The sequence below is a fragment of the Felis catus genome, chromosome F2 (assembly GCF_018350175.1).
Source record: "Felis catus isolate Fca126 chromosome F2, F.catus_Fca126_mat1.0, whole genome shotgun sequence".
NCBI classification, from domain to species: Eukaryota; Metazoa; Chordata; class Mammalia; order Carnivora; family Felidae; genus Felis; species Felis catus.
The window spans coordinates 14,713,095-14,741,077 of NC_058385.1; the positions used below are offsets into that span (position 1 = coordinate 14,713,095).

General features: G+C 39.5%; 2 long non-coding RNA genes across 2 annotated transcripts in view; one reads left to right on the forward strand and one right to left on the reverse strand.

Annotated features, from left to right (window-relative positions):
- Positions 1-14,585, reverse strand: part of LOC109496014 — a 29,313-nt gene extending 14,728 nt beyond the window's left edge. The window contains exon 1 of the long non-coding RNA XR_002151779.3: positions 301-14,585. This is a non-coding gene — a long non-coding RNA (uncharacterized LOC109496014). The remainder of the gene's footprint in view (positions 1-300) is intronic.
- Positions 1-27,983, forward strand: part of LOC123383241 — a 131,168-nt gene that overhangs the window by 23,773 nt on the left and 79,412 nt on the right. The window contains exon 3 of the long non-coding RNA XR_006592794.1: positions 14,359-14,436. This is a non-coding gene — a long non-coding RNA (uncharacterized LOC123383241). The remainder of the gene's footprint in view (positions 1-14,358; positions 14,437-27,983) is intronic.

Below are 27,983 nucleotides of genomic sequence, written 5' to 3' on the forward strand. Positions count from 1 at the left end.
GAAGAGTGTGAAGACTAGATTGCCAAAATAAAAGCCTTGAAAAGGAAATCTTAAACCACGTCTTCCTTGGACTCCCAGAGAGCTGCATTCTCCTCTTTTTCTAAGCTATTGTGTGGGTTGTAAACCTTATCTTCACTTCTTTGACATTCATCTCTTCAACAGATGAAATCTAAACCCCCACTCTTTATACATGGGCTGGACTTAGTGACTCACTCCTAACATTAGAGCGAGGCAGATGTGAGACTGCCAATGTGACTGCCAAGTCCAGTCATATAAGGCTGACTTTCTTAGGACACATACCTTTGGAGCCTGAGTTGCCATGAGAGAAGGCTGGCTGTGCTAAAGTTGCTATGTTGGAAAGACCTTCTAGACATAGAGACAAGCCAGGGCAGCCTCAGCTACTACATCACCAGCTTTGTTGTCTCCATGACAACAGAGATCAAGTCTCATTTGTTCACCAACAAACACCCAGAATTTAGTAGTTTTCAGAGCATAGTAGGTGCTCATTACATCTTTGTTAAATAAATAACATTTATCCTTTGGGTTACCCTTTCTAAGATATTTGACACTTTCGAGAAAACTACTCTACCTTGTGAGTATGTGATCGTGTAGACAGACATCTGAGAGAGAGAAATCTCCCCTAGAAGATATAAGACTTAAAGAAATTCATGCAAAAGCAAGCCAAAGTCTCATGCCAGCCTCTAGAAAAGTCATAGGACCTTAGATTATTTCCTCTTAAGCAATGTCTAAATTAGTTTCTCTATTTTTCCATTATTTCTACACATCTCTTATGATTTTTAAATTCCCCACTCTACAGAGTCAATTAGAGCAAAGGTCAACCAGAATACTGCCCCCCACCACCAATGGCTTCATCATTAGTGGGGATGTTTTTCCTCAGTTTTACTGAGGAGCAAATAATTATTTTCCAAGAGTAGAAATTTAAATTTATTCCTGTTATCTCAAATACTTGTACTCCTGGTTTTAAAACAATCAAGAGCAACAAAGTAAAAACAAAATAAAAACAGTTTGTGTAGCTTAGACAGTTTATTGTTACCTTTTGGGGTATCTCCTCTGCCAGATGATCAAGAATTCTGAGAGCTTAACAACAAAAATAAATAAATAAACAAAAATTTAAAACAGAACAAACCACGAGAAAATACCTTCAAAGTCTAAGCAGCACAAAGTGACCATTACTTGTCTGTAAAATATAATCACAAGTCTGGGCTTCTGGTTTGCTGCAATCACAACCTTTACAAAAATTCTACAGTGGGATGTGGATAAGAAATCATGTTCTGATTACACACAGTGCAGAATAAAATCCTTTGGTGAATACCTGTCACATGCATGGAGCTCTCTACCACTACTGCTGCATCCATAACAATTCAGAATAAAATAGGTCAGATAAACATCACTCAATCACATTTTCCTTTCCTCCTGGGATCATCAACAACCCAGCTTTCTCCTGCTTCCCCGAGCCTGATATCAGCATCTTTTTTTTTTTAACCTGCAAGATTGTGATTAAATATTTTCCCCTCTGTCAATACTTTTAGTAAAGAATGAACTAAATAAATTAAATCAACAGATAAAAGAGCATATGGATGAATTAGGCATTGCTCCCTCTCATCACTGTCCCTTCTGTAAATGACAGATTAGCTGCTCATCTAAAATCTGTCAAGCAAGTGCTTTGAAAACCCAGATAAATTAAAAGAATTATTAGACAGTCTTATTAAGCAGAAGTAGATGACAGCATCCTGTCCTATAGCTGCATTCATTGAACTAAAGCCTGAGGGCAACAATCTTGAATTTTTGAGATGAGTGTTTTTCAAAATTATTGGTTTTTTAAAAATATGTATTTATTCATGGTAATAGGCTCCTTGTGTCCTGCTCCCTAATAATGCTTTTTCTTTTCAAAATATTTAATGGAAAAATCCATGATTTATATTTATATTTCCATATAGCTTTTCTGAAAATGCTATTGCAAGATCTAGTAAATTTTGTGTGTAAACAACCACATACACACTTCCTGGGGAAACTCTGCTCTAGGAAAATTTCCACGGGAATGAGGCAGCCCAGAAATCGCTGAGACATTCCTGTTTCCTACTCTCAGCTGTAGAGTTTAGACTTGTCAAAGACAAGCAGAGTGAGCCATTTGTTAAAGGTGGCAAGACAGATTTTATTTAGACTACTGCAGTAGGAGAGAGACTCTAGTGTAAACTGAGTCCAAACCTGATCTGTGTGGAGAGGATGTGATGTTTTAAAAGGAGGATGAAGGACTACGAAGGAGGAGTGAACAGGGCTGGAGCAGTTTAGGAAGTGGAATTTACAAAAATCAGGTAGGGGTGCTGGGTTTTTTAAATGTTTATTTATTTTGAGAGAGAGAGAGGAGAGACAGCATCAGTGGGGGAGGGGCAGAGAGAGAGGGAAGGAGAGAGAATTCCAAGCAGGCTCCCCACTGTCATCACAGAGCCCAAACCCATGAACCAATCTCGAAATCATAACCTGAGCCAAAATCAAGAGTCAGCTTAACTGACTGAGCCGTCCAGGTGCCCCTAGTAGCGGGGAGGATGCTGTTTTTTAAGAACTATCATGACAGGCAGCTAGTAGATCTAGGTATATCTCAACAGTAAATGCTTTCGGCAGTCTTGAGCTTTCCCAGGAAGGAACTTTAAACGGGGGTGCTGGATACATCCAGGGATGTTGGAAACTATGAGCCCTTAGCAAGTATACTAGTCCCATCTCTTACTGTGTGTGGTAGGCGTTGGGAACACAAGGGGTGGTGGTGCAGGGGACAGCATGCGGATGAAATCATTTGTGCTGAGAATTTGCAGTTCTATAGACCAAGATTGACTTCTAGTCAAAAAGAAGGGTCAGAGGAGCCTGACTAAAATTTGGCCAAGGAGAGAGTCTGTCAGACTTGTAAGTTCTTCAGTGTGGAATGAAGCGAGCAGTCCGAACAACAAATTCAGGCCCTGACTCAGTGACATTAGTGACATTCGTGACTTTGCATTCCAGGACTGTTCTAGGTTGGCTGTGGAATTGCAACTATGGTAGATAAATCAGTAGAGACAGGAAGAATGGAAAGGTTTCTGATGGTGCTCACCAGAAACCCACACGAGACTGTAGGAACTATTATACTTTTCCTCAGAGCTCAGAACAACAGGACCATGAATCAACCTTTGAAACTTCCGGTTGGTTCTTTTATTCTTTCTTTTTAGTAATACAGGCAAGGTAAGGATTTGGCTTCTCATTCACATTGATGATTTGAAAATTTAGAGAAAACACAAAGAAATGAAAAGAAAAATCATAGTTTATTAAAGTTCTCTGAAAGATGTTGAGAAATAGGGAGTCCTCTCACTCTGTTTGATAGGGGAAAATTATGTTCTAAGATGGCCGACAAGACTGATAGGGGACTTCCAGTCCCTGCCCAAAGACTCTCCTTCTGGGCTCTTCTTCCTACCCCACGTGCCATGTGCGCCAAATTACTACTAATGCGGAAGTAACAGAGTATAAATTGTCTCCCATGCTTACAATCGGAACTCAGACCTCTGGAGAGTGATCTCTTCTGAGCCCGCTGGTATGATAAACCTCCTGCCTTCCAAGATCTCTGAGTGCTGCTTGGTTCTTCCGCCGGGTAATCCAGACCAGGTTGCCTGACATTTGGTTCCCTGACTGAGTGAAACCCAACTGCATTAGGCCATTGTTGCCACCGGTTTGGAAAAATGGCAAGGCAGTGGACAGAAAGAGGAATTGCAATGGAGAAGGTAAGGAGACTTGGTAGGTGAGGATCTGGACCCCATGTCAGATAACAGTAAGGTCTGGGGCCCCTGGACCCAGTCAGACTCACCTGTCAGGGTGGATGGGGAGCCTGATCACCTCCTGGAGTCCTTTTAGAGGTCTCACAAGTAGGGATTCTTAGGGAGGGAACATATTAACATCTGGTCTGATTGTGTGAGTGAATGTGCAGCCCAACCTGGTCCTCCAGTTGGGACTGAATCTGTGGCTCCACCGGTGGGCACCCTTAAGTTCTCCAAAAGCCCACGGAATCTGAGTGGGCCTGTCTGCGATTCTGTGGTGAACAGCATACAGTCTATGGCGGCATCAGATAGTTTTTGATCAGAAGTCACAAAGCTGAGACCACTATGGCTAAGCGTCACCTAAGTTCCTTCAGGACACGGCCAGATGGGCATCTGACTGGTCTTCTCATTAGAGGGGGGCACCCCTATCCCTCTGTCTGTATTTGCGACTTCGTCTCATGGGAACATTATGGGGTCGGGACAGAACAAACCCACAGTTCTTGAAATTATGATCAAGAACTTCAAAAAGGGGTTTTCGGGAGACTATGGAATTAAGATGATCCCTGGAAAGTTAAGGACCCTATGTGAGTTGGAATGGCCCACTTTTAGTGTAGGATGGCTCTTGGTAGGAACTTTAGATGTCCTAACAGTCTGCCGTGTCTGGCTTGTTGTCACCAGAGACCCAGGTCACGCTGATCAGTTCCTGAAAACTTTCCCCCTTGGGTGCAATTTACCTGCAATGAACAGGGACAGGGTAGGGTACAGAAGTCCTGACCTCCACAAATTCTTGCCAGTGATCCAGAGGTAGAACCAATCTTGCCCGTGCCATATGCTCCCCTGAGACTGTCAGCACCTAACCCCCCGGTTTCCGATACTCTGCCACCTTTGGTCTCCCCACCATCTCTGGACTTGGCAAATCCTCTCCCCCACCTCCGGGCCAGCGGCCAGATTGCACTGTCAGCCAGGCTCAGGCGCTCTCCAGATGTTGGCATGAGAGACATGGGAACCTGAGAGACGGGATGAAAATGGAATCCTCCAGCTTGGCCACTCCATGATGTATTACCAGCCCTTCTCCAGACCTAATGGAGACCCTCTTTCAGACCCATCGACCAACTTGGGAAGACTGCCAACAGCTGCTCCACACTTTAACACTGAAGAGAGATGGAGATTCATGAGAGGAGCTTGGCAATACCTTGAGGAACATGCACCAGCTGGGTTGTCAATCCTGGCACCTGGGCTAGGACAGTTGCACCTGAAGAATGTCCTACATGGGACTCCACTACAGAAGAAGGACAAGTCCACATCCAAGTACCAAGTACCAAGTAGCAAGAAGCTCTCTCCTCCAGGGGATCTAGGCAGGGCCTAAGAAGCCCATGAATATGACCAAGATATCCTCAATCACCCAGCAGCAAGAGGAATCTCCCCAGGATTATTATGGGAGGGTATGGGAGGTTTACTGCATTTACATCGTTTGATCCCAAGGTACAAGAAAGCCAGAAGATGGTAAACCCCTCTTTGGTGGCCCAAGCCTCCACAGATATCAGAAAGAAGCTACAAAAATTGAGGGGTTTTTTTTTCTGGAATTAACTTCACCCAGTTGATCGAGTTGCTAACAAGCTCTACATAAACAGGGAGGTCACTGCTGAGAGGGAAGCCCAGAAAAAGATGAGAAAAAAGGTCAGCCTCCTCACCACTGCTCTGAAAGAAAAGGACAACAAAAGGGCAGGGAAGGTCCAGCTGCCAAGAGGTGGGGGAAAGCCCAGAACCTCTTTAGCAAGGTATCAATGTGCCTACTGCAAGGACAAAGGACATGAGAAGAATGGATGTCCCAACCAGGGAAAGTCCCAGAAACCCAGCCGATATGTAGAAGAACGCTGTGGAAAAGACCTCATAGGCTTAGCAGGAATAAATTCAGATTGAGGGGGACCAGGCTTACTTCTTCTTGGCCCACATGAGCCCATGGTCAAAATGAAAGTAGGGGGCCAAACTATTACTTTTATGGTCAACACTGGGGCTGAACATTCTGGGGTCACCTCCCCCACCTCACTTCTTAGTGAGAAGACCTCAACCATCCTTGAGGCCACAGGGAAATGGGCAATGCAACAGCCCTTCTGCCAAGCCCATCAGTGTGAACTAGAGGGCCACATGGTATGGCATGAGCTCCTCTACCTACCTGAGTGCCTTATCCTTCTCTTCAGCTGGGATATACACTCAAAGCTGGGGGCCCAAATAACCTTTGACCCAATGGGACGTACCAGCCTCCAATTGGATCCAAGATAAGAAGAATCAGGCCTCCTTATAATGGCAATCACTACACCAACAGAGGAAGAATGGAGGCTAATCTATGCCCAGGCCCAACCGAGCTGCCTGCCCGAATTCAGGACTGCCTTCCCCACTGTATGGGCCAAGGACAAACCCCCAGACTTGCCTGCAACCAGGCCCCTGTCATTGTAGAGTTAATCTCAGGGGCTCAAATGCAGAGACAGCAGCAATACCCCCTCCCACAAGAGGCAAGGACAGGCATCCAAGAACACCTGACCAGACTCAAAGAAGCAGGCATTCTGGTTGAATTCCAGTCACCCTGGAACACCCCACTCTTGCCAGTCAAGAAGCCAGGAGGAGGGTACTGACCAGTTCAAGACCTACAAGCTACCAACAAAGTGACTATCTCCTTGCACCCGGTGGTCCCAAACCTGTACACCCTCCTCAGCCAGATCCCAGGCTCTGACAGCTGGTTCACCTGCCTAGACTTAAAGGATGCTTTCTTCTGCCTCCGCTTGGCACCCCCCAGAGCCAACCCTTGTTTCCCTTCAAATGGACCAAACCAGACACAGGGCATCAGATGCAAGTGACTTGGACGTGCCTCCAACAGGGGTTTAAAAACTTGCCTGCCCTCTTTGTGAGGCACTGGCCAGAGATCTTGCTGGCTTTCCAAGGGAGGCCACATGCCACACCCTTCTCCAGTATGTGGATGACCTCCTCCTTGCCAGCAATACCTGAGAGACTTTTACAGAGGACACAAGGGCCCTCCTCTAACTTCTGTTGGACTCAGGGTATCGGGTCTCATGGAGAAAGGCACAGATATGCCAAAAGCAAGTCTGATACTTAGGCTTCCTCCTCACTGCAGTGGGGAAGACCATCAAAAACAAGGAGGAAATACTAAAGCTCCTCAAGGCCATCTGGCTTCCAAAAGAAGTTGAAGTTCTACACTGCAAAGGACACCGGAAGGGAGACGAACCTGCAACACAAGGGAATCATCTAGCAGACAAAGCAGCCAAGATAGCAGCTAATAAGGAGGTAGACATAGCTCTCTCCCTTACACCCTGACACCCCCAGCAGAAACCCCTCCACCCAGATACACTAAAAAAGAGAACAAATGGGCTGAGGTTGAAGGGTCCACCCAGACCAAGAAAGGATGGTGGAAACTGCCAGATGGACACATCTTCATCCCAGAAATAATGGGAGGGCATCTAGTCAGCGAATACCATCAACTCACCCATCTAGGAAAAACTCCGTTAGAGGCCCTCTTCAAAAAACAATATTACATCAGTCTGCTGCCCATGTTGTGTCAGACAATAAGCAAATGATGTGTCACTTGTGCCAAGAATAATGCCCAATCCACACTGTGATCCCCACCAGGAGTCCAAAGAATAGGAATTGTCCCCTGGTTCTGCTCACTGGCCACAATCCACAGCGATAACGGGCCTGTGTTCATGGCGGACATTATACAAAGTTTAACCAACTCCCTCAACTTCACTTGGAAGCTTCACACTGCTTACTGGCCTCAAAGTTCAGGGAAAGTAGAGCGGATGAATTGCACCCTCAAGGGAACCTTAGCCAAGTTCTATCAGGAAACAGACCTCCCATGGCTGGACCTGTTGCCCCTGGCCCTCCTGCATGTATGTTCCTGCACTGGGAAGTCAAGATTTCTCTTCTTTTGAACTAATATATGGGAGGCCCCCTCCATGTCTAGGGAGCCTCCCAGGGAACCTACACCAAATAAGGGATAAGGGAATAAGAGAACAACTTCAAGCTTTAGGGGCCACCCTAAATGAGTTATAACGATATACCATAGAGAGGGCCCCACTCTCTTTAGGATCTCCTGTACACACCTTCTCACTAGGGGACTCGGTCTGGGTCAAAGATTGGAAAAAAGACCCTGTCAAACCACAGTGGACTGGGCCTCATACCATTATTCTGACCACTCCTGATGCCCTTGAGGTCACAGACATCACTCCATGAGTCCACCACTCCAGAGTCAAAAGGGCCTATCCTGAGGAGCCCCAGACTTGGAAGGTTGACCCGAGTCTGATGAACCCACTCAAAGCGATCTTCTGGAGAGTCCTAGATTCTTAGGATCTTCAGCCCTGCTCCAGCCACACCCCGGAAGCTGCCTGGTCTGCTGCCCGGCAGAAGATTGAGGAATCACCGGTCCGATAAAATAAATAGAGTGTCCTTACTCCTTGCCATCTGATTGGCAGAAATTTCCCCAGAAAGCTGGGGAAACCACAAGAGGTTCCTGTTCGCACTCACCTTCCTCTTATGGGTAGGATGTTTCGTTGGTATTGTTGCCTCTAATCTGGGCCCCATTTGTAAACCTTCAGCCCTAAGGCCCAGGTTAAATGAGTGGTGCTGCCACCTGTCCTCCTAGGGGCAGGAATAGCCATGGGGACAGGAGCTGGCATAGGAGGCACAGGCTCTTCTGTGGGACTGTAACATAAACTGTCCTGAGAACTCAATGAAGACATGGAATAGGTGGCCAACTCCCTAGTGTCCTTGCAGCGTCAAATAAGTTCTCTGGCAAGAGTTGACCTCCAGAACGGACGGGCACTTGGCCTCCTCACTTCCGAGAAAGGGGGCACCTGCATCTTCCTCGGAGAAGAATGCTGTTACTGTGTAAACCAGTCGGGAATAGTCACAACCAAAGTCAGGGGACTACGGGAAAGGACCAGCCCATAATAAATGAAGCTGATGCCCTCTAATACAGCCTAGATCTGTTTAAAGGGGCATAAGAGGAGGCAATTATAGGGAAAAATTATGTTATAAGGTGGCCGACAGGAATGCTAGGGGAGTTCCAGTCCCTGCCCAAAGACTCCCTTTCCGGGCCCTTCTTCCTACCCCACTTGCAGCATGCGCCAAATTACTACTAATGCTGAAGGAACAGACTATAAATTGTCCCCATGCTTGCAGTCGGAACTCAGACCTCTGGAGAATGATCTCCTCTGAGCCCACCGGTATGAAATAAACCTCCTGCCTTCCAAGATCTCTGAGTGCCGCTTGGTTCTTCCGCCGGGTGATCCAGACCAGGTTACATAACATGTTCACTGGCTGTAGAGAATGATTTCCCTTTCATCTACAGCTATTTATATCTCTCATGTATAAGACATTATTCTAGAAACTGGGGGATGTAGATGCAGATAAGTGAGAGGAATGGAGGAGGTAGGTTTCCTCTAAGGAGCTTCCAGTCAAGGAGAGGAGAGAGAGCCTTCACAGAATTGACTATAGTACAGGAAATTTTAAATGTCTTAAGAAAAGAAAATGTACTAACAATTGCCAGGCTTCAATATTTGCCTTTGATAGGAAGAATTTATAACTCCTTTTACTTTGTGATCAAAGACAGTAGAATTTGAACTGATAAGAAGGAGAGAGATATCCCAGAGACAGGTAAGGATGTGTAAGGAACAAAGGAAGCAGAGGAGAAGTAAATTACTTTGTGGCACTGAAGGACTAAGTGCGTGAAAGGGGTAACAGCCAAGATCGCTGCGACTAGATACCACGGAATGCCACGAGAGACCTAACATTTAATGTGTACCTAAAGTCTGCAGGCCCTTTGCATATGCTAGTTCATTTAATCTTCAGAACAACTCTATAGGGAGAATTTTCAGGAGGTTATCAGAGGTGATCGGGAAGAGATGTAAATAATGCTGGGAAGAAGTATGGGCAGTTTGATATAGGGTGGTGAGCGCAGCCTCAAAACACAGGAGGTATTTGAGTCAAAACCTGAAGGAGGTGAGTGAGCAAGCCCTGGGGATATCTGTGTGAATTGCACTCCAGACAAAGGAGAAGGCCAATGCAAAGGCCCTGAGGAAGGGGTAGGTAGAGTCTGCCTTTTAGAAGCTGACAGTGAGCAAGGGAGAAGAGTGGTTTGTAAGCCAGGAAGCTAACAGCCAGGGGCCGGGCAGGCTATCACAAGGACTTTGACTTCCTGTTTGTTAGTGAGAAGCTCAGAGTGAAGGAGAGACTTAGTCTGATTTATGAACTATGTTCCAGAGGCAAAGAAAGGGCAAAAGCAGTGAAGAGGCTGTTGGAATAAACCAGGCTAGAGCTGAAGATGGCTGGACCAGGGTAGTAGATCAGCCAGGACCTTGGCTTCACTGACACCGGGCTCTGAGTTACTTCCCTGAGATGCAACCAATAAAGAAGTCCAGATGCAAAGTAAACAGTAGTCAAAATAGCACACGTCATTGTTCATAAACAAGGAGCAAGTTCACGGTAGAGTCTGCTGCGTGTGGTGGGGAATGTGTAAATGGAAATTCAAAGACAGAAGGCTAGGTTGATCATTGTCTTCTGTCCACTTTTTATAAGAATTAACTTTATCTACAACTCTTAGTTATCAAATGATAGAAGGAAGAAGAGAAAGCAATGTAGTGAGGAGGGTGTCAGGGCTGAGTTTAAGTGGGAAGGGGAATATGAGAAGGCAGAGGGGACGTGACTACTTAATTGCTTCGACTGAGCTTACAGAGGAGGTGAAGAATTTGAGGGACCCAAAAAATATACATTGTTACCAGGGAGAGAGCCAACAAAGAGTGTCAATGATGAGGTGAGGACCCTGTAGGGATATGTATGTGAAATTCAATGTAATTCAAATAAATCAGATGCTGTTGATGGATCCCTTTTCTCTGCAAGAGACTGGGCTAGAAGAGTGATGAGAGAGCATAAGGCAAACTGACAGTCCGCAACTCCCCCCACCTTCCCCACCCCCAGGATATGTGTGATATTCCTCTGGCACTCCTGGCTGCCCAAGAACAAAGAAAAGGGGAAAAACAAATGGTTAGCTAGAGATCATAGTCCTAGGACCTTAGTCCCATAGGACCTAAGTCTCCATCACCCCTCCATAGTGATGTGGGAAACAAAGGCAGAAAGAAATGACAGAATTAAATTTCCTTATAACCTGCAGCCCATTGACAATTACTTGAGGCTGGCAGAGTAAAACGTTTCTCTAGGAACTCCCTACTGTCTTAATGCTAAATGCTTTGTTAGAGGGAAAAACCACCTTAGCTTGACAATAGCTAGGCCTCCACTATCCTGGGAGTCTTCTTCAGCATATGAAAGTCTTACTGGAAACTTCCCCAACCCCATGGTATATAACCAGTCTCTCCACCAGGTCCAGGGCAGCTCTTTCCACCCACGGGTCCTGTCTCTGTGCCTTAATAAAACCGCCTTTTTGCACCAAAGACGTCTTCAAGAATTCTTTCTTGGTCGTCAGCCCCAGACCCCACGAACCCCACCAGCACCCCAAAAAAACCTCATCAAGGCGTACAAAATTGAACCAGCAACTTTGTTTCCCACCTTCATAGGGATTCCGGCCTAATGGAAAAGGGAGACCTTTAAATGTGCATTTTACAACCATATACCAAGTGCTTTCAGTGGAGAAAGCTACGTGCAAAGGATATCTGAGCAAGGAGCATAAATGCGTACAGTTGGTCTGGAGGAAAATCATCCTGAGACCTAAATCACACTAGTACAAGTAACTGGCTCAACACTCCTAGCTACTCACCTAATCTCTTTGAACTTGACTCATTTACAAAAGAAGAGGGTGGGACTCCATGACCTCAAGGCTCCTTGGCAATTCTAAGTGCCTAAGCTATTTGTCCCGTTTGTCTGCCAAGGCAACGTTTAAGGTATCCAGGCAGCCAAGAGAATTTGCAGCTGATGAGCTTCTTCAACGTTGTTTTGGTTCCCATTTATTTTATTGTGAAATTTACATTAAAACAATTGTAGCAATTGTTCAAAACAAAGGACATTACTCAGGAAGCAACCTTTAAGCATGTTGCCGTGAAAAGACTTTGAAAAGCTCAGAAAGTAGAGTTTTCGCCCCTGTTGTTTTTCTTCTTTTCTACAAAAACCTTTTATGCAGGTTCAACTGCAAGATTAGATACTAATTTGATTCTCTACGTTATGGAACAGTCTTTAACACAGCATTGAGATATGGGCTTATCTAGAGGGACAGTTTTTGAGAGAAATGCTGATTTGTTTTTCTAACTTATCCGGAACAGAAATAACTGGCTGATTTGCTGATATGCAGATAAATATCGGGTAATATTTAGCCAGCACCAACCTGCCTGAATATCTTTCTGCCATTCTGGGAATTCTGAAGCTAAAAAAAAAAAATTGAGGAATTTTGTTTCCTAAAGAATAAATATCAGATATTAGATGGCACCCTTAGGAAATAAGAAAATTAGATAAGCTCCCTTTTCTTCCACAAAAGGAAATTCACCCTCTTCAAACACTGATACAAGGTGTTCTCTGGGAGGACAGGTCAGGGTTTGAATGTGGAGGCACTGAAAAAGAAAGAACAAAGGCTGAATGAACTATTCAAATTTAAATGAAAGTTCCAGTCAGATGTATTTGGCTTAGTTTTGGAATATCCTTTCCTCTGACAAAAGTTGGGTGTCCCAGTGTCAAGGCCAGTGTGTTCACTGTCCTCAGTTTCCCAAACTGTCAGTCCTACTGCTTGTTCTTGTTTGGCGACTGGTGCTGCCCTTGCTGGGCCACTCCTCATTCATTCTTCCTTGCACTTCCATCTACCTCGTTTATGTTATTGCCAGCCGGAAAGTGAGGCCTCCCTCTTTACAATTCTGTTCCCAAAGGGATAATTATTATCTTTCCCTCATGGTGATCCATGTAGCTGATACTGGCTAAGGAAACATTCTCTTTTGAATATTTCATGTTAAAGAGTGTAAAACCCTGTCCGTATCAGCTCCGATAGGAAGGGCAAGGCATCTCGAGAGGTTGCTGATCAAAGAGAACATTTTAGCTTTTCACTGCCTCCCTACCCTGTTTGCCCTACTTTCTTCAATGTAAAGAACTAGCCTTTCTGGCCTGTGACAAGGGCAGTCGCTTCTTTTGCCCATCAGCGTATCCCTGCTGTGTGTTTCTGTTGGCATTGTCAAGTTCTAGGCACCAAGTGGAAGTGGCCTGCGGCATCTGCCGGAGAGCCGGCTACAAGAGCCGGACTTGGCAATCTGTCTGGCTGTAGCTCCGGCACCCACAAGTCCTTATGGCATGGAAAGATACACTCCAGAAGCGCTAGACGCATTTCGTACCAACTCAACCCACACCAACGCCCTTCTCACATCCCCCTATCACATTGAGAAACAGAACAGAAGCACAGAATGAGAATAGTTTCAATTATGGGGCTTTGCTGGAGGGAGAATTCCAGGTGGTGAGGGGAGATTTGAGCACCAAATAGACACGGGGTTAACCTTGCAGGTGGTCAGAGCAGGTGCACACCATGTGGTAGATCTTAGGAGTCCCGGAAACATCCACAAACCTAAAAGCACTCTACATGAAATGTTTGAAACGTCACCTATAGAGATCCAAACTTTTGCAGGTCTTCTGTTACCTGATAAAATACAATTACGTCCAGGAAGGGATATGTTTTAAAATGTGTTCATTTTAGATGAATGTATGCAAAAGGATGTATAACTCCCTTTGTGAAATTCAGCATGTTTTAATTCGTGGTAGGTCAAAAAGATATTTTTTCACCCAACAAAAGAGGAGAAAGAATTGATAAGAGAATGTAGATAAAGAAGAGGAAGGCCATTGAAGAGAACTTTGATGGACAATCTAGCATAAGGATAGTTCAGTGCAAGGAATGATCCTATTAGTGATGTGTTCTTCAAGTTCTGGAATCTTAGTCCTGTTCTTACTCTACTTCGGTTGCATTCAGGACAGCCATAGATAAAGAATTTTCCAGAAGATACTAGGTCATTGTAAATCCTAATAAAATACCCACAGTATAGGAAATTCAGTCCCATATAGAAAGACTAAATTTTCATTTTTATTTGAGGTTTTAATTTCTTAAAGGTCTTTAATTTCTTTGAGGTCTTATTTCTTAAGACTGCACAATTATGTCTCAGAGCTCTCTATGTTGCTGGTTATGCAGAGTAATACGATTTATTTTTGAAAAATGCAAACTCTAAGCACATGTCTTCAACAATTAGTATTTACATAAGTTATGTTTTTAAATTATAATCAGAAATAAATGACTCAAACATATAGAGCATACAGCACAGAATGGGGAAAAGAGAAAGAAAAAATAGTAAAATCAAAGAAAGATAACATTCCTTTACATAGTTTTTTCTTCTGACCTTAGTCTACTTCCCTAGATTATGAGAATGTCTCATCCTCAATGGTTTTTGTTTTGTTTTGTTTTGTTTTGTTTTGTTTAATAATCAGATTCCTGATGTTTAACATTGCAAAAGCAAAAGCTGGTTATGTTTAGAATCATAAAACAACAATCTCACTGAATTTAGCAATCTAATTATTTCTTGTTTTTCAGAATGACCAGATTCTATCAGAGCTAGAAAGTCTTCTAAGGCCATCTTTGCTCTCAGATTCTTCTGTATCAACCCTTGTGGTATGGTTTCTTGTTATATTTTCTCTGTCTAGGTGTATTTATAAGTTATCATACTTTCTTTTTTAAAAAATAATCTTTATATGACTTTAAGAGAAAAAACAGATGAACATAAGGGAAGGGAAACAAAAATAATATAAAAACAGAGAGGGGGACAAAACAGAAGAGACTCATAAATATGGAGAACAATATGGAGGGTTACTGGAGGGGTTGTGGGAGGGCGGATGGACTAAATGGGTAAGGGGCACTAAGGAATCTACTCCTGAAATAATTGTTGCACTGTATGCTAACTAATTTGGATGTAAATTTTAAAAAATAAAAAAGAAAATTATTAAAAAAATAATCTTTATTATCACAATCTTTTTTTAAAGTTTATTTATGTTTGAGAAAGAAAGAGAGCAGAGGAGGGGAAGAAAGAGAGTGAGAGAGAGAATCCCAAGCAGGTTCTGTGTTGTCAGCGCAGAGCCCAATGTGGGGCTCGAACCCATGAACTGTGAGATCGTGACCTAAGCCAAAATCAAGAGTTGGACACTCAACTGACTGACACACCCAGTTACCATACTTTCTGCCATAGATTAACCCTCCATGAGCAGTTTACAAGTGAACAAGTAGCAAATCAAGTAGCAATTGAAAAAAAAAATTTTTAATCTAGACTGTATTATAAACAACTAATTTAAAATATAGTGAGGCCAGGCCTCTGATTTAAGCTATATGACCTATGGAAAGCACTTTGGTATATGTAGTCGCCTGTTTTTTCTGGTAGAATATCAAGAGATTGCAATGGGAAAACTGTAGGTCATTTTCAGGTCAAAAATTCTAGACTAAAATGTAGGCAATTAATTCCAGGTACAATATACCAGATAGGGAGTCTGAAACACCCTGTATTGCTATTTAACAGCAAGCTACAAAATGAGAAGATGAAAGTAGGACAAAAGTTAATTTTATGGCACAAAAAAGTTAATTTATTACTTTTTTTATAAACAATGGTTTAAATTTTTTTGAAATAAGACAATGAGGCTGGAGGTCTTGGGTGGCTCAGTCGGTTAAGCGTCCAACTTTGGCTCACGCCATGATCTCTCAGTTTGTGAGTTCCAGCCCGACTTCGGGCTCTGTGCTAATAGCTCAGAGCCTGGAGCCTCCTTCAGATTCTGTGTCTTCTCCTCGCTCTGCCCCTCCCATGCTCATGCTCTCTCTCTGTCTCTCAATAATAAATAAACATTAAAAAAAAATTTTTAGGGGCGCCTGGGTGGCGCAGCCGGTTGAGCGTCCGACTTCAGCCAGGTCACGATCTCACGGTCCGTGAGTTCGAGCCCCGCGTCAGGCTCTGGGCTGATGGCTCAGAGCCTGGAGCCTGTTTCCGATTCTGTGTCTCCCTCTCTCTGCCCCTCCCCCGTTCATGCTCTCTCTCTGTCCCAAAAATAAATAAACGTTGAAAAAAAATTTAAAAAAAAATTTTTTTAAAAGAAAATGAGGCCATGTCTTCTGAAGAAATTCATATATATATATATATATATATATATATATATATATATCTTACATTTTCTACTATAAAATATCTACACTAAATATACAATAAAACCCTTATTTCATATTTGAAATAACAGGTATTTTCTGTTAACATGTGATCCTAGGCACTTTATTTATGTACTTTTAAGTACATAATAGTTTTTTCATAAAAAACTTCATTAACTTCATCAAAGTATAATTAACAAGTAAAAAATCACTAATTTTAAGTCCACAATTTGATGATTTTTTAACTGAGATAAAATTCATGTAACATAAAATTGATCAATTTAATCATTTTAATGTGTGAAAATCAGTGTTTTTTTTTTAAATTAGATTCACAATGTTATACAACCATCACTTCTATCTAATTCCAGAACATTTTCATCACTCAAAAAGAACTTATTATTATGATTAAGCAGTTGGTCCCATTCACCTCTCCTTCAGTCCCTGGCAACTACTACTCTATTTCCTGTCTCTATAAGTTTGCCTATTCTGGGCGTTTCACACAAATGGAATCATACAACATGTGACCTTTTGTGCCTGTTTTTTTTCAAGGATCAGTCATGTTATAGCATGCATTAGTATTTCATTCTTTTTTATGGATGAATAATAGAGCACTGGTGAATATAAAACATGTAACTGTTCTTCAGGTGATGGTATTTGTATTATTACTACATTTTGGGTGTCATGAATAGTGCTGCTATGAATATTTGTGTACAAGTTTTTGTGTGGGCAGTTGTTTTCATTTCTCTTGGTTATATTAGGAGGTAGAGTACAATTGCTAGATCATATGGTAATTCTATACTTAACTTTTTAAGAAACCACTAAACTGTTTTCCACAGCTATTGCACCGTTTTATATTATCACTGGCAACATATAAGGGGGCTAATTTCTTCACATCCTTCCCAACACTTGCTATTTCCATTTGGTTGAGAATTGTATCCTAGGGGTGTAAAGTGATATCTCATTGTAGTTTTGATTTACATTTCTCATGTGTGTAATGGCCCTTTCTATCTATCATCTATCATCTATCTATCTATCTATCTATCTATCTATCTATCTATCTATCATCTATATTCTATTATCTATCGATCTACCTATCTATCATCTATCTTTTTTTTTTCGGTTAAATGTCTATTCAAATCCCTTGCCCATTTTTCAATTGGATTGTTTGCATTTTTGTTGTCAAGTTTAAAGATACTTTCTGTATTCTGGATAAAAGACCTTATCAAATATACGACTTGCCAATGTTTTCTCCCAGTCCCATTCTGTGGATTGTCTTTATGTTCTTGATAGTATTTTTTGATGCATGAAAGTTTTTAATTTGATGAAATACATTTTACTTTTCCTTTTGTTGTTTTTAAGAAACTATTTATATTTATATTTTATTTACGTGACATTTAAAAGACTATTTCCTAACCCCAAATCATGAGGATTTTCATCTACGTTTCCTTCTAAGAGTTTTACAATTTTAGCTCTTACATTAAAGTCTTTGATAAAATTTCAGTTAACTTTTATATATGGCATGGGGTAGGTGTCCAAAATTTTTTTTTGAATGCGATACACAATTATCTCAACACCGTTTGTTAAAAAGATTAAGTTTTTCCCTCATAGAATAGACTTGGCACCTTTGTCAAAAATCAGCTGACCAAAGACCTATGGATTTATTTGTGGACTCTCAATTCACTTGCATTGACCTATGTATCCTTCCCTACAGTAATACCACACTGCTTTGACTATGGTAACTTTGCAGTAAGTTTTGAAGTCAGTAAGTATGAGTTCTGTTTTTTTCTAATTTTTTATTTAAAAACATTATTATTTAGGATGCCTTGCAGTTCAGTATGAATTTTAGAATTAGCTTGTTCATTTTTGAAAAATGGCAGTTGGAATTTTGATAGAGATTGCATTGAATTCATAGATCAATTTTGAGACTGCTGCCATCTTAACAATATTAAGCCTCTCATTTGTGAACACAGGATGTCTTTCCAGTTACTTAGGTCTTCTTTCATTTCTCTCCAAAATATTTTGTAGTTTTATTTTTTTAATTTTTTTTAAATGTTTATTTATTTTTGAGACAGAGAGAGACAGAGCATGAACGGGGGAGGGGCAGAGAGAGAGGGAGACACAGAATCCGAAACAGGCTCCAGGCTCTGAGCTATCAGCACAGAGCCTGATGCGGGGCTTGAACCCATGGACCATGAGATCATGACCTGAGCCGAAGTCGGATGCTCAACCGACTGAGCCACCCAGATGCCCCTATTTTGTAGTTTTCAATGCACATGTCTTGCACTTCTTTGATTAAATATGTTCCTAAGTATTTTTGTTTTAAAGCACTCTAAATGGAATTATTTTCTTACTTTCACTTTCAGATAGATATTAGTATAAGCTCATGCAGTAAATTCCTGGGATAAATTCTACTTAGTCATGGTGCATAATCCTTTTAATGTGCTGTTGACTTTAGTTTGTTAATATTTTATTAAGGAGTTTTGCTTCTATACCATAAGAGAGTGTTCTGCATGCAGTTTTCTTGTAATATCTCTTTTCTTTTTGTTTTGTTTTGTTTTGTTTTGTTTTGTTTTGTTTTTGAGACAGAGAGCACCCAAGTGCAAGCAGGGGAGGGGCAGAGAGAGAGGGTGAGAGAGAATCCTAAGTGGGTTGATGTGGGGCTTGATCCTATAAACCTTGAGATCATGACCTGAGCCGAAATTAAGAGTTGGACACTTAACCAACTGAGCCACCCAGGCACCCCAATTTTTTATCTTTTCTTTATTTTTGATAAGAGTTTGAAAAAGATTGGTTTTAATATTTTTTAATGTTTGGCAGAATTCACCAGTGAAGCCATCTCGTCCTAGATTTTTTTGTTGCTGTTGGAGATTTTTTCTATATTGATTAGACATATTTACTTTTTATAGGTCTATTCAGATTTTCTCTTTTTTTTATTAGTAAGTCTCACTAAATGTCAATTTTGTTGATCCTTTCAAAGAACCAAACTTTTGTTTCATCGATTTGTTTCAATTGTTTTTCTTTTTCAAATTTAATTTACCTCTGCTGTAATCTTTATTGCTTCTTTCTGTTGGTTTGCTTTGGTTTTAGCTTGCCTTTCTTCCATGTCTTTAAGATGGAAGTTTAAGTTGTTGATTTGCTATCTCTCTTCTTTTCAAATGTATACATTTACCCTAATAAGTTTCCCTCTGAGCACTGCTCTTATTATATTCCATAAGTTTGGGTATATATATATATATATATATATATATATATATATATATATATATATATAATGTGTATATATATATATATATAATATATTATATATATAATATATATGGTATTTATGAGCCATATATATGTATTATATTTGTATATATTATATTTATATATAATACATATATATATATTTGTTGTTGTTCATCTTAAAGTATTTTCTAATATCTCTTATAATTTCTTCTTTGACTAATTGGGTATTTAAACAATCTTAAACTGTTTAATTTCTACATATTTGTGAATTTTCCAGATTTACTTTTGTGATTGATTTCTAACTGCATTCTACTGTCGTCAGAAAAGTTACTTTGTATGACTTGAATCTTTTTTTTAGTCGATTAAGATTTGTTTTGTGGCCTAACAATTCTGATATCCTGGAGAATACTGTGTATACACTTCAGAAGAATGTGTATTGTCCTTTTGGTAAAATCTTTGCTAACCTATAGCTCTGTACACACCCCATTTGTTGTCTTCACAAATTATATCTTTATATATCAAATGATTATCAACATTAATTTATATTTTTATGCAATTATCTTCTAAATCATGTAGGAAAAAATAAAAGTTATGCATCAAAAATACATTAATACTGACTCATATTTACCTTCGTAGTAATTTTTACCAATGTTCTTTCTTATTTGTGTAGATTAGAACCAATGTCTGTGCCCTTCCACTTACACCTGAAGTAACACTTATGGGTGTTTTTTGCTGGGCAGGTCTACTAGTAATGAACTCCCTCATTTTCTAAGAATGTCTTAATTTCTCCCTCACTTATGAAAGATAGTTTTGCCAGATGTAATATTCTTAGTTGATAGCTTTTTTTTTTTTGGCGATTTAAGTATATCATCCCACTGCCTTCTGACCTGTATGGTTTGTTAAGAGAAATAAGCCATTAATTTTACTGAGGATCATTCATTTATAGTTAATGAGTGGCTTCTTCCTTGCTTTCAAGATTCTCACTTTGCCTTTCAACAGATTACAATTTGTCTCAGTGTGGATTGCTTCTACTTTATCGTACTTAGAGTGTGTTGAGTTTCTGAATATGTAGCTTAATATTTTTTTATAAATTTGGGAGTTTTTTGTCTATTATTTTTTTTTAAGAGAGAGTATAAGTTGGGGAGAGGGACAGAGGGAGAGAGAAAGAATCTCAAGAAGACTCCATGCTCAGTGAACAGCCTGATGTGGGGCTTGATCCCACGACCCTGGGATCATGACCTGAGCTGAAATTAAGAGTCCCACACTCAACTGACTGAGTCACCTAGGTGCCCCCATTATTTTTTCAAATACTCTTTCTGCCCTTCCTGTCTCTCGCTCCTGTGAATACCATTAAGCATATCATGGTACATTTAATGTTATTCCCCAGATCATTTTTTGTCATCAGTTTTCTTTGACTTCTCAAGGTAGATAATTTTAATAGAACTGTCTTTGAGTTGGCTTCTTCTTTTTTCTTCCTTCTCAGGTCTGCTGTTGAGCCCCTCCAGTGAATTTTTCATTATAGTTATTATACTTTTCAACCATATAATTTCAACTTTATTTTTTAAATAATTTCTCTTTGTTGATATTATCTATTTGGTGGGGTTGTTCTGGTTTCCCTTAGCTCTTGATTCATGGATTAACTGAGCTCTTTGAGTATATTTAAGACAGTTGGATTAATATCTTGTCTATTAAGTCCAATCTCTGGGCTTCCTCCGGACAGTTTCTGTTAATTTCTTTATTTTTTGTGAATTGGTCATTCTTATTTCTTTGCACGCCTCATAGTTTTGGTGTTGTTGAAAATTGAAAATTGTACACTTTGAATGTTCCAATGTGGCAAGTCTGAAAGTCAGATCTTCCCCTTGCAAGGGTTTCTTATTTCTGTTTGTTATAGTTGTTGTACACTTAAGGATCATTCTGGTCTAATTTTGTAAAGTCTATATTCTTTGTTCTCTGTGGCTGCTGAAGTCTATATTTTATTAGCATAATGGTCAGCTAGTAATTGGACAGGGATTTTAACACCTGTATAAAAAACAAAAGGAAAATGATTCCTTCAGTCTTTGCAGATGACCTCTGTGAATGTGTTGGGACTTCACCTTCACCACTCAACTAGGCAGTTCACCACTGTGCTATAGTCTTACTTTCACTGAGCTTGAAAGGCAGTTGGATGTGAAAGTTAGAGCCTTCTCAGATATTTTCTAGGCATGCACATGGCCTTCTAGATTTCCAGGAATATGTCAGAGCTTTTTGCATCCATTTTCTCTAAGCTTCTCATTATCCAACCTTTCTTCCTAGGCATCTGGCTACTCCATTGTTCATGTCTGTCCAAGGCAGCAGAAACGAATACATTTTCTTTAAATGTTTGCAGCAAATGCTCCACCACAGCACTGGGAGACTTCACAGTTAGGTGAGATAAAGCAAACCCTTGGAGCCAGTCCTCCAGAGAAACACCAGAGGTCAAAACAAATTATCACAATTCTTTGAGAATTAAGCTCATTCTGCTATTCTCTGGCACAGGCACTTGTGCTGGCTATGGGCTGTTTTTCAAAACCTCTGCCAAGCAGTAGGACAAGGGATGAGACCAGGGTAAGTTAAAATGCCTGAAAGCTGTCTTACCATGATTCAACTTCTTTGTCTTCCTAATAAAGTGTTTCCCTGGTTCCTTCAAGCATTTGGTTAATTTCCAGAGTTCTAAAAAAGTCTATTCTGATAGTTTTTTTACTACTGTATTCACTGCTTTTGTGGAGGGATAGACTTTATTTAATTCTCTCTTCTGTATTTTTGCTGACATCACTCAATGATGATTTTTGACAAGTGTGTACATTTGTGTACCCATCACCATAAGAAAAATGTGATGAAAAAGAATTAGAATTAGTGTCTCATTCCAACTCATTCCATAATAATCCTAACATGCTCATAAAATGTGAGTAGGAAGAAGTGCATAAATGATAAGTATTAAAGAGAGAAAAAAAGAGCAAACATCATAGTTTGGAAAATAGTGCCCGGGAGAATTATGTAAAGGTCATAGAATATGAATAAATATTAATGCACTTATCATGCAAAATTGGAAAAAACGTGCTGTTACAACTGAAATATTATTCAAAGACAAGCATTGTAATTAAGAGTTTCCTTTTCCCACGGCAGTGGTAGAAAAATGCAGGTTTATTCTTAGCCTTTATCCAGTTCATAATCATTTTAAAAATTCAAATGTAATTCTTATTCCAATAATGCTTAAAGACTGAATGAATAGCTAGTTAATTTCTTGGAAGCATGGCATTCGATTTGCTAAACATTCGTATTTCTGCCTAGCATGTTCAGGAATGCTGTAGTACCAATTAACCCTCAGAAACTCAGAGCCAACTGAAAACATTGTCAGTTCATCTCCTTTTAGGAGATTACACATTTTGGGATGATCTATAGATGACCAGCATCTACATTTGAGTTAAAATGTTCTTCTTTCTCCCCTTCAGCCCTCCATTGCATTATCCTAATTCATGAGAATGATTTTGGGGGGAGTATTTTCCACTCTGAGACCTGGGTACAGTGTGGACCCAACATAGCGACTCTATTCACTAACCTTTCCCCCAAGTTACTACAATATGTAAATGTTGATCAGCATTTAGAGAGGCAATTTGGTTCTGATCCACATGATCAGACAGGTGATTGTCTCAGGTTTAGTGTCCCAAAGAGCTTCTTAAAATAAGATAGGATCCAGAAATCAGATAGACCCTAACTCTAACATGTGTTTTCTCTAGTTTGCATTTTAACTCTTGCTTGTAGCAAAAGTACATATTAAGGGAAATTTATTTGGGTTATAAGGAAAAACATAGGAAAATGAATCTCTAATTTTAAACCAAACAGCAAAAAATTTTAAGGATGATGTAGTTAAACTTGATTTTCCTTAATGACTGAAAAAGTTAAGAATAAATGGGAGAAATTAAGAAAGATCATTAGCTGATTGGGTTAAAGTTAAAGAATTGCTTTGATTTCTACAGATAAATAAGCAGAATAAACATTAAAATAATGCACATGAAGCGTTTTCCAATTTTGCAAGTTGGTTAAGCAAAATGCCAAAGCAAATTAGGTCATGGATAAAAGAGCATTAAGAAATGCACATTAATATTTATATCAAAAATACCTTGCTGTGTAGAAAGTGAACCATAAGAGATATAAATATACAAGGAGTATTTATATGAATTATTTCTTTGCCAATAAAAATGATATGATAAACAGTATGAGCAGATGAACTGACAACCGGAGAGTTTCCTTTGCCTTAGACTTACTCTGAGTAAAAACATTTTAACCTTTTAAGGATACAAAGTCTTACTCTCCACAATACCCTCCACACATTTTTTACTTTCTTGGTCAAATAATGGCTTTCAGTAAAGACTGATTGAAATAAACTAAATCCAGAATAAAGTTATAACTATTATTATTATTATTATTATTATTATTATTACTATCATTATTATTTTGGTAGGTAGGGAAGGGGACAAGGTAGCATTAAGAAATCTCTATGCAGTGAAGATCTTAAAATTTAAACCAGAAAAGATAAGGTTTTAGAGATGCTAATATGTCATACTATTTCTAAGGCAAACATCTGGGATTTTCAAATCGGTATAGCTGCAGACATAAAACTGTTTACCACTGTATACAATGTTTCTTGCTTCTGTGCCTTTCCTCATAGACTTATTTTGACAGGAAACTGTTTCCCTCAATTTTTTGCCTGATTAACTGGTATTTCCTATTTGAGACTTAGTTCAATGTTCACCCCTACTCTAGAAGGTCTTGCCTTTTTGTTCAGGCTGCATTAAGTGGTCCTCTTCTGTACTCTTGAATGAGCTTTTGTCTCTCTTTCCAATAACTTGTAAGTGCTTCAAGAAAACTAATATTTTTTTTTTCTTGTGTCTCTTCCAGTCTTTGGAACATAGACATTTTATTATTGTTGTTGAATGAATTGAATTATGCTTGAAAAGAAATCACAATTCTATTTTGGAAATAGTTATTCCCTTATTTAAGCCTGATGATATATTTAGTAATAAAGATAATATTGCTTCTTAGACAAAATGTTATTATTTATCCATCAATAGAAAATGAGTTATTGTTTTGAGTTTTGTGTTACTTCACCAAATGTCCTAAACCTCCAATCAAAAAAAAGGTACTGGGTGGGGCAGTGTAAATTTAACATTTACCTCTCCTCAGCGAAAATATTCTAAAGTTACAAAGAAACCATGAGATAGAAATGCAAGTTCGATCTTCAATAAAACTAGGAGACAGCTAAAATGTGAACCGCAAGATCAGAACAAGGACCCCCAAAGCAGTGAAAATTACATAAGCGCTGAAGAGCATACAGAGAGAAGATACTCACTGCAGCAGATCACAGAAAAGCTAGCACAGCATACTTCTCCAGGATGATGCTCAAAACCAGAAATCTCATTATGACAAAAGAAATGGCCTGCATGAGCTGGTTAGCGTATCTGAATTTGGCTGAGCCCTGAGGAGAAGCTAAGTATTGCCAGACAGGTCGTATCTGCAAAAATCTATCAGGCAAAGGCTCTGGGCTGCAGAATCTCCACATTGTGGCCAGCCTAATAATGCCAAATTGGAGGCTACCAAAGAGTGAAGACGGTAAGAAAAATTACTTACACCATCATTCTGTGTCCTAAGAAGAGTCTCTGGTAGGTTGAGAGATGATACTGCTCTTCTCGGACACAAATCTAAAAAGAGCTTGTCGGGAAGAAATGTATCCCTCAATAATTAGCAGTGTTGTAAAAAGTAACAGAAAATATAGAAAGACACACACATTTACAGAGAGGCAAGGAAGAAAACACAAAAGGCAAACTGAGAAAGTTTAACAGAAAAAAATCTTGCCATAAAACATATGAAACATTTTTTTCAGGAATTAAAAAAACTTGTTCATGAGTAGAGTTCAAGAAAGAAGTAAAAGAAAAATCAATACAGAAATCAATAACCTTCATACACAAAAGCAGCCGCTATGAAGATAGGATGGAAGAAAACTCCACAATTTCTGTGGTAACAACATGGATGAAATATTTGCAACAAATGTAAAAAAAAATTCATGATCTGTAAAAAAAAAAAAAAAACCCATAAAATGTTACTGTAAGACCCAAAAGATGACTTAAATATAAAGTCATATTTTTTGAAATATACTCACTATCATATCTCATACTTTCATTGGCTTATAGGTGTGAATACGTCTATTAGTTAATACATAAAGTTAACATGACTCCCTTCCAAAAAATTTAATGAGACAATCTAATTCTTAAATTCATACAGAAAACGTAAACTAGCAATAATAACCAAAATTCTCCAGAGTCATGAGAAGGGACTTGCCCTACCATATATCAAGGTGCATTATAAAGTAATAACAGTTAAAATAGTTTTGCACTGGCAAATGAATATATACATCAACAAAACAGAAAAAAAAATACACCAGAGCATACAAATATATATACATAAATAACAAATATATATATATATATATATATAATGGATACTATCAGTATTTCAATATTTTCAAGAAAGCAATATTATTTTTAAAATACCTATAAGAAAACAGAACAGGATAGTTGTTTGGGAAAACAAACAAAATACTGGCCTTAAAACTCTACTTTTGGGGCCCCTGGGTGGCTTCAGTCGGTTGGGTGTCCGACTTCAGCTCAGGTCATGATCTCATGGTTTATGGGTTTGAGCCCCGCGTCGGGCTCTGTGCTGACAGCTCAGAGCCTGGAGCCTGCTTCAGATTCAGTGTCTCCCTCTCTCTCTGCCTTTCCCCCACTTGTTCTCTGTCTCTCTCTCTCTCTCTCAAAAATAAATAAAATGTAAAACAAAATTTTAAAAGAAGATTAAAAAAACTCTACTTTTTATTCAGAATGAATTCCAGATAAGTCAAAGATATGAGTGTAAAAATAAAAATCCTAAATTATTAGAAAAACTGTTCTTTTTTTTACTCCAGGAAAGCTATGTCTTTTCTAAGTCTGAAATAAATATTTGAAGTCATTAAAAGAAATAATTGATTAAATCAACTGCATAAAAATCCTTCACGATTCAAAATAAATAATATCAGAAGATAAATGCTGATCAGAAAGAATAATTGCAATTTATAGACTATCGTAGACTTTAACATGAAAAAGTTTCCTACAAATCCCCAAGTACAAATCTGGCACTACAGTAGAAAACAGTGCAAAAGAGATGAAAAACACTTCATGGAAAAGGAAAACAAATAAAAATTCAAACTGAAACCACAATGGAATACTGTTTTCACCTCTTAGATTGGCAAAGACCCAAATGCACACTGGCAAATTCTGATGACGTACTGTGTTGGCCAGGGTATGGGGGAAACAGACATTCTCACACATTGCTGGTGGGAATGTATATTAATGCAACCCTCTGTAATGGGCAATCTGACAATAATAATTAAAACGACAGATATTTTTAAATTCAGGTATTCCATTTCTAAAAATCTGTCCAATTGAAAACTCACAGATTTGTAGCCTGATGTGTAAGATGTCATGCATGGCAAATGACTTACCATCACTTAACTGTATAACTTAAAGAAGATGGGTCAAATAAACTTGCTACATTAGTATATTAGAAAAATATTCGACCATTTAGAAAGAATGAAGCAGGTTTATAAACTGATATTTAAAATGCTGCAACGGTTAGTGGAAAAAAACCTCTAGATGTTAAATGATATATTTAGTAAGCTGAAATTTGCATTTAAAAAAAGGAAAAGAATGTATATATGCTGTATTTACTCATATTTACACAGAATATTTCTGAAAGAACACTCAACGATACAACAGCAGTGGTTACTTCTGGAGAAACAGGAAGGCTGGGAGGAAGGGTTATGAAAAAGTTTCCTTTCATAGAGTATTTTGTACATTTTGAATTTTAGACCATGAGTTTGTTTGTTGATTTGTTTGTTTAAGAAGGTGAAGAATAGTGTTAGAAGCCGCACAGCATATTAGAGTTAGCATAAACTGGAAATTAGGAGCCAGAGCACCTAGATCCAATCCAAATTGTCACTTCCTGTGTGGGTGACTTTGGACACTTCAACTCTATGTGACCTATTTTTCCTCATCTTTAAAATGTGTATAATAATCCTACCTACCTTATGAAGCTGTTATGAAGACTAAACTAATTAATACATGTATGACAATTAGAGTACTTGACATAGAAAAGTTCTTTATTAGTGTTTTCTCATTAAGATAATAACAGGAAAGCACGCATAGGCATAGACACATCAGGTATTTGTACCAAAACAGAACCAACTGGGCTCAGAGTACATTCTAGAAAGAGATCACAGCCAAGTTGGATTGAAGACCAGAATTTAGTGTCTCGGATAGCCACTGAACTTCTGAGAAAGAGAATTCAGATATTTATCAGCTTAGTTTTGCCAGCTTACACTCCCTGTTCCAAAAGGGGCCAGACACACACCTACACCACCCCCACCAACATTACAAGGTCTGAATACAATACAGGGTTTTAGGGAGAAAAACTTATTGCCTGAGAAGCAGAAAATCACACAAGGTCAGGTAGTTCTGGTTACCTTGGAATGAATAAGCCAGGTGGAGCTGAGCAGAGTGCACCATGGCAGGATTCCAGAAGAGGGACCCAGCTTCCCCAGTCCCAGAGGGGCAGAGAACACAGTGGGAACATCCTGGTCTAAGGAATAGCCTCAGAAATGGAAGCTTCCTGAGCTCAGCCTCTGGTGTCAGCACTTCTTTACTGAATGAAGTCCCATCCACTGAGCCAGCTCTTGGCTGAGCTACTGAGAAAGGAGAAAATGG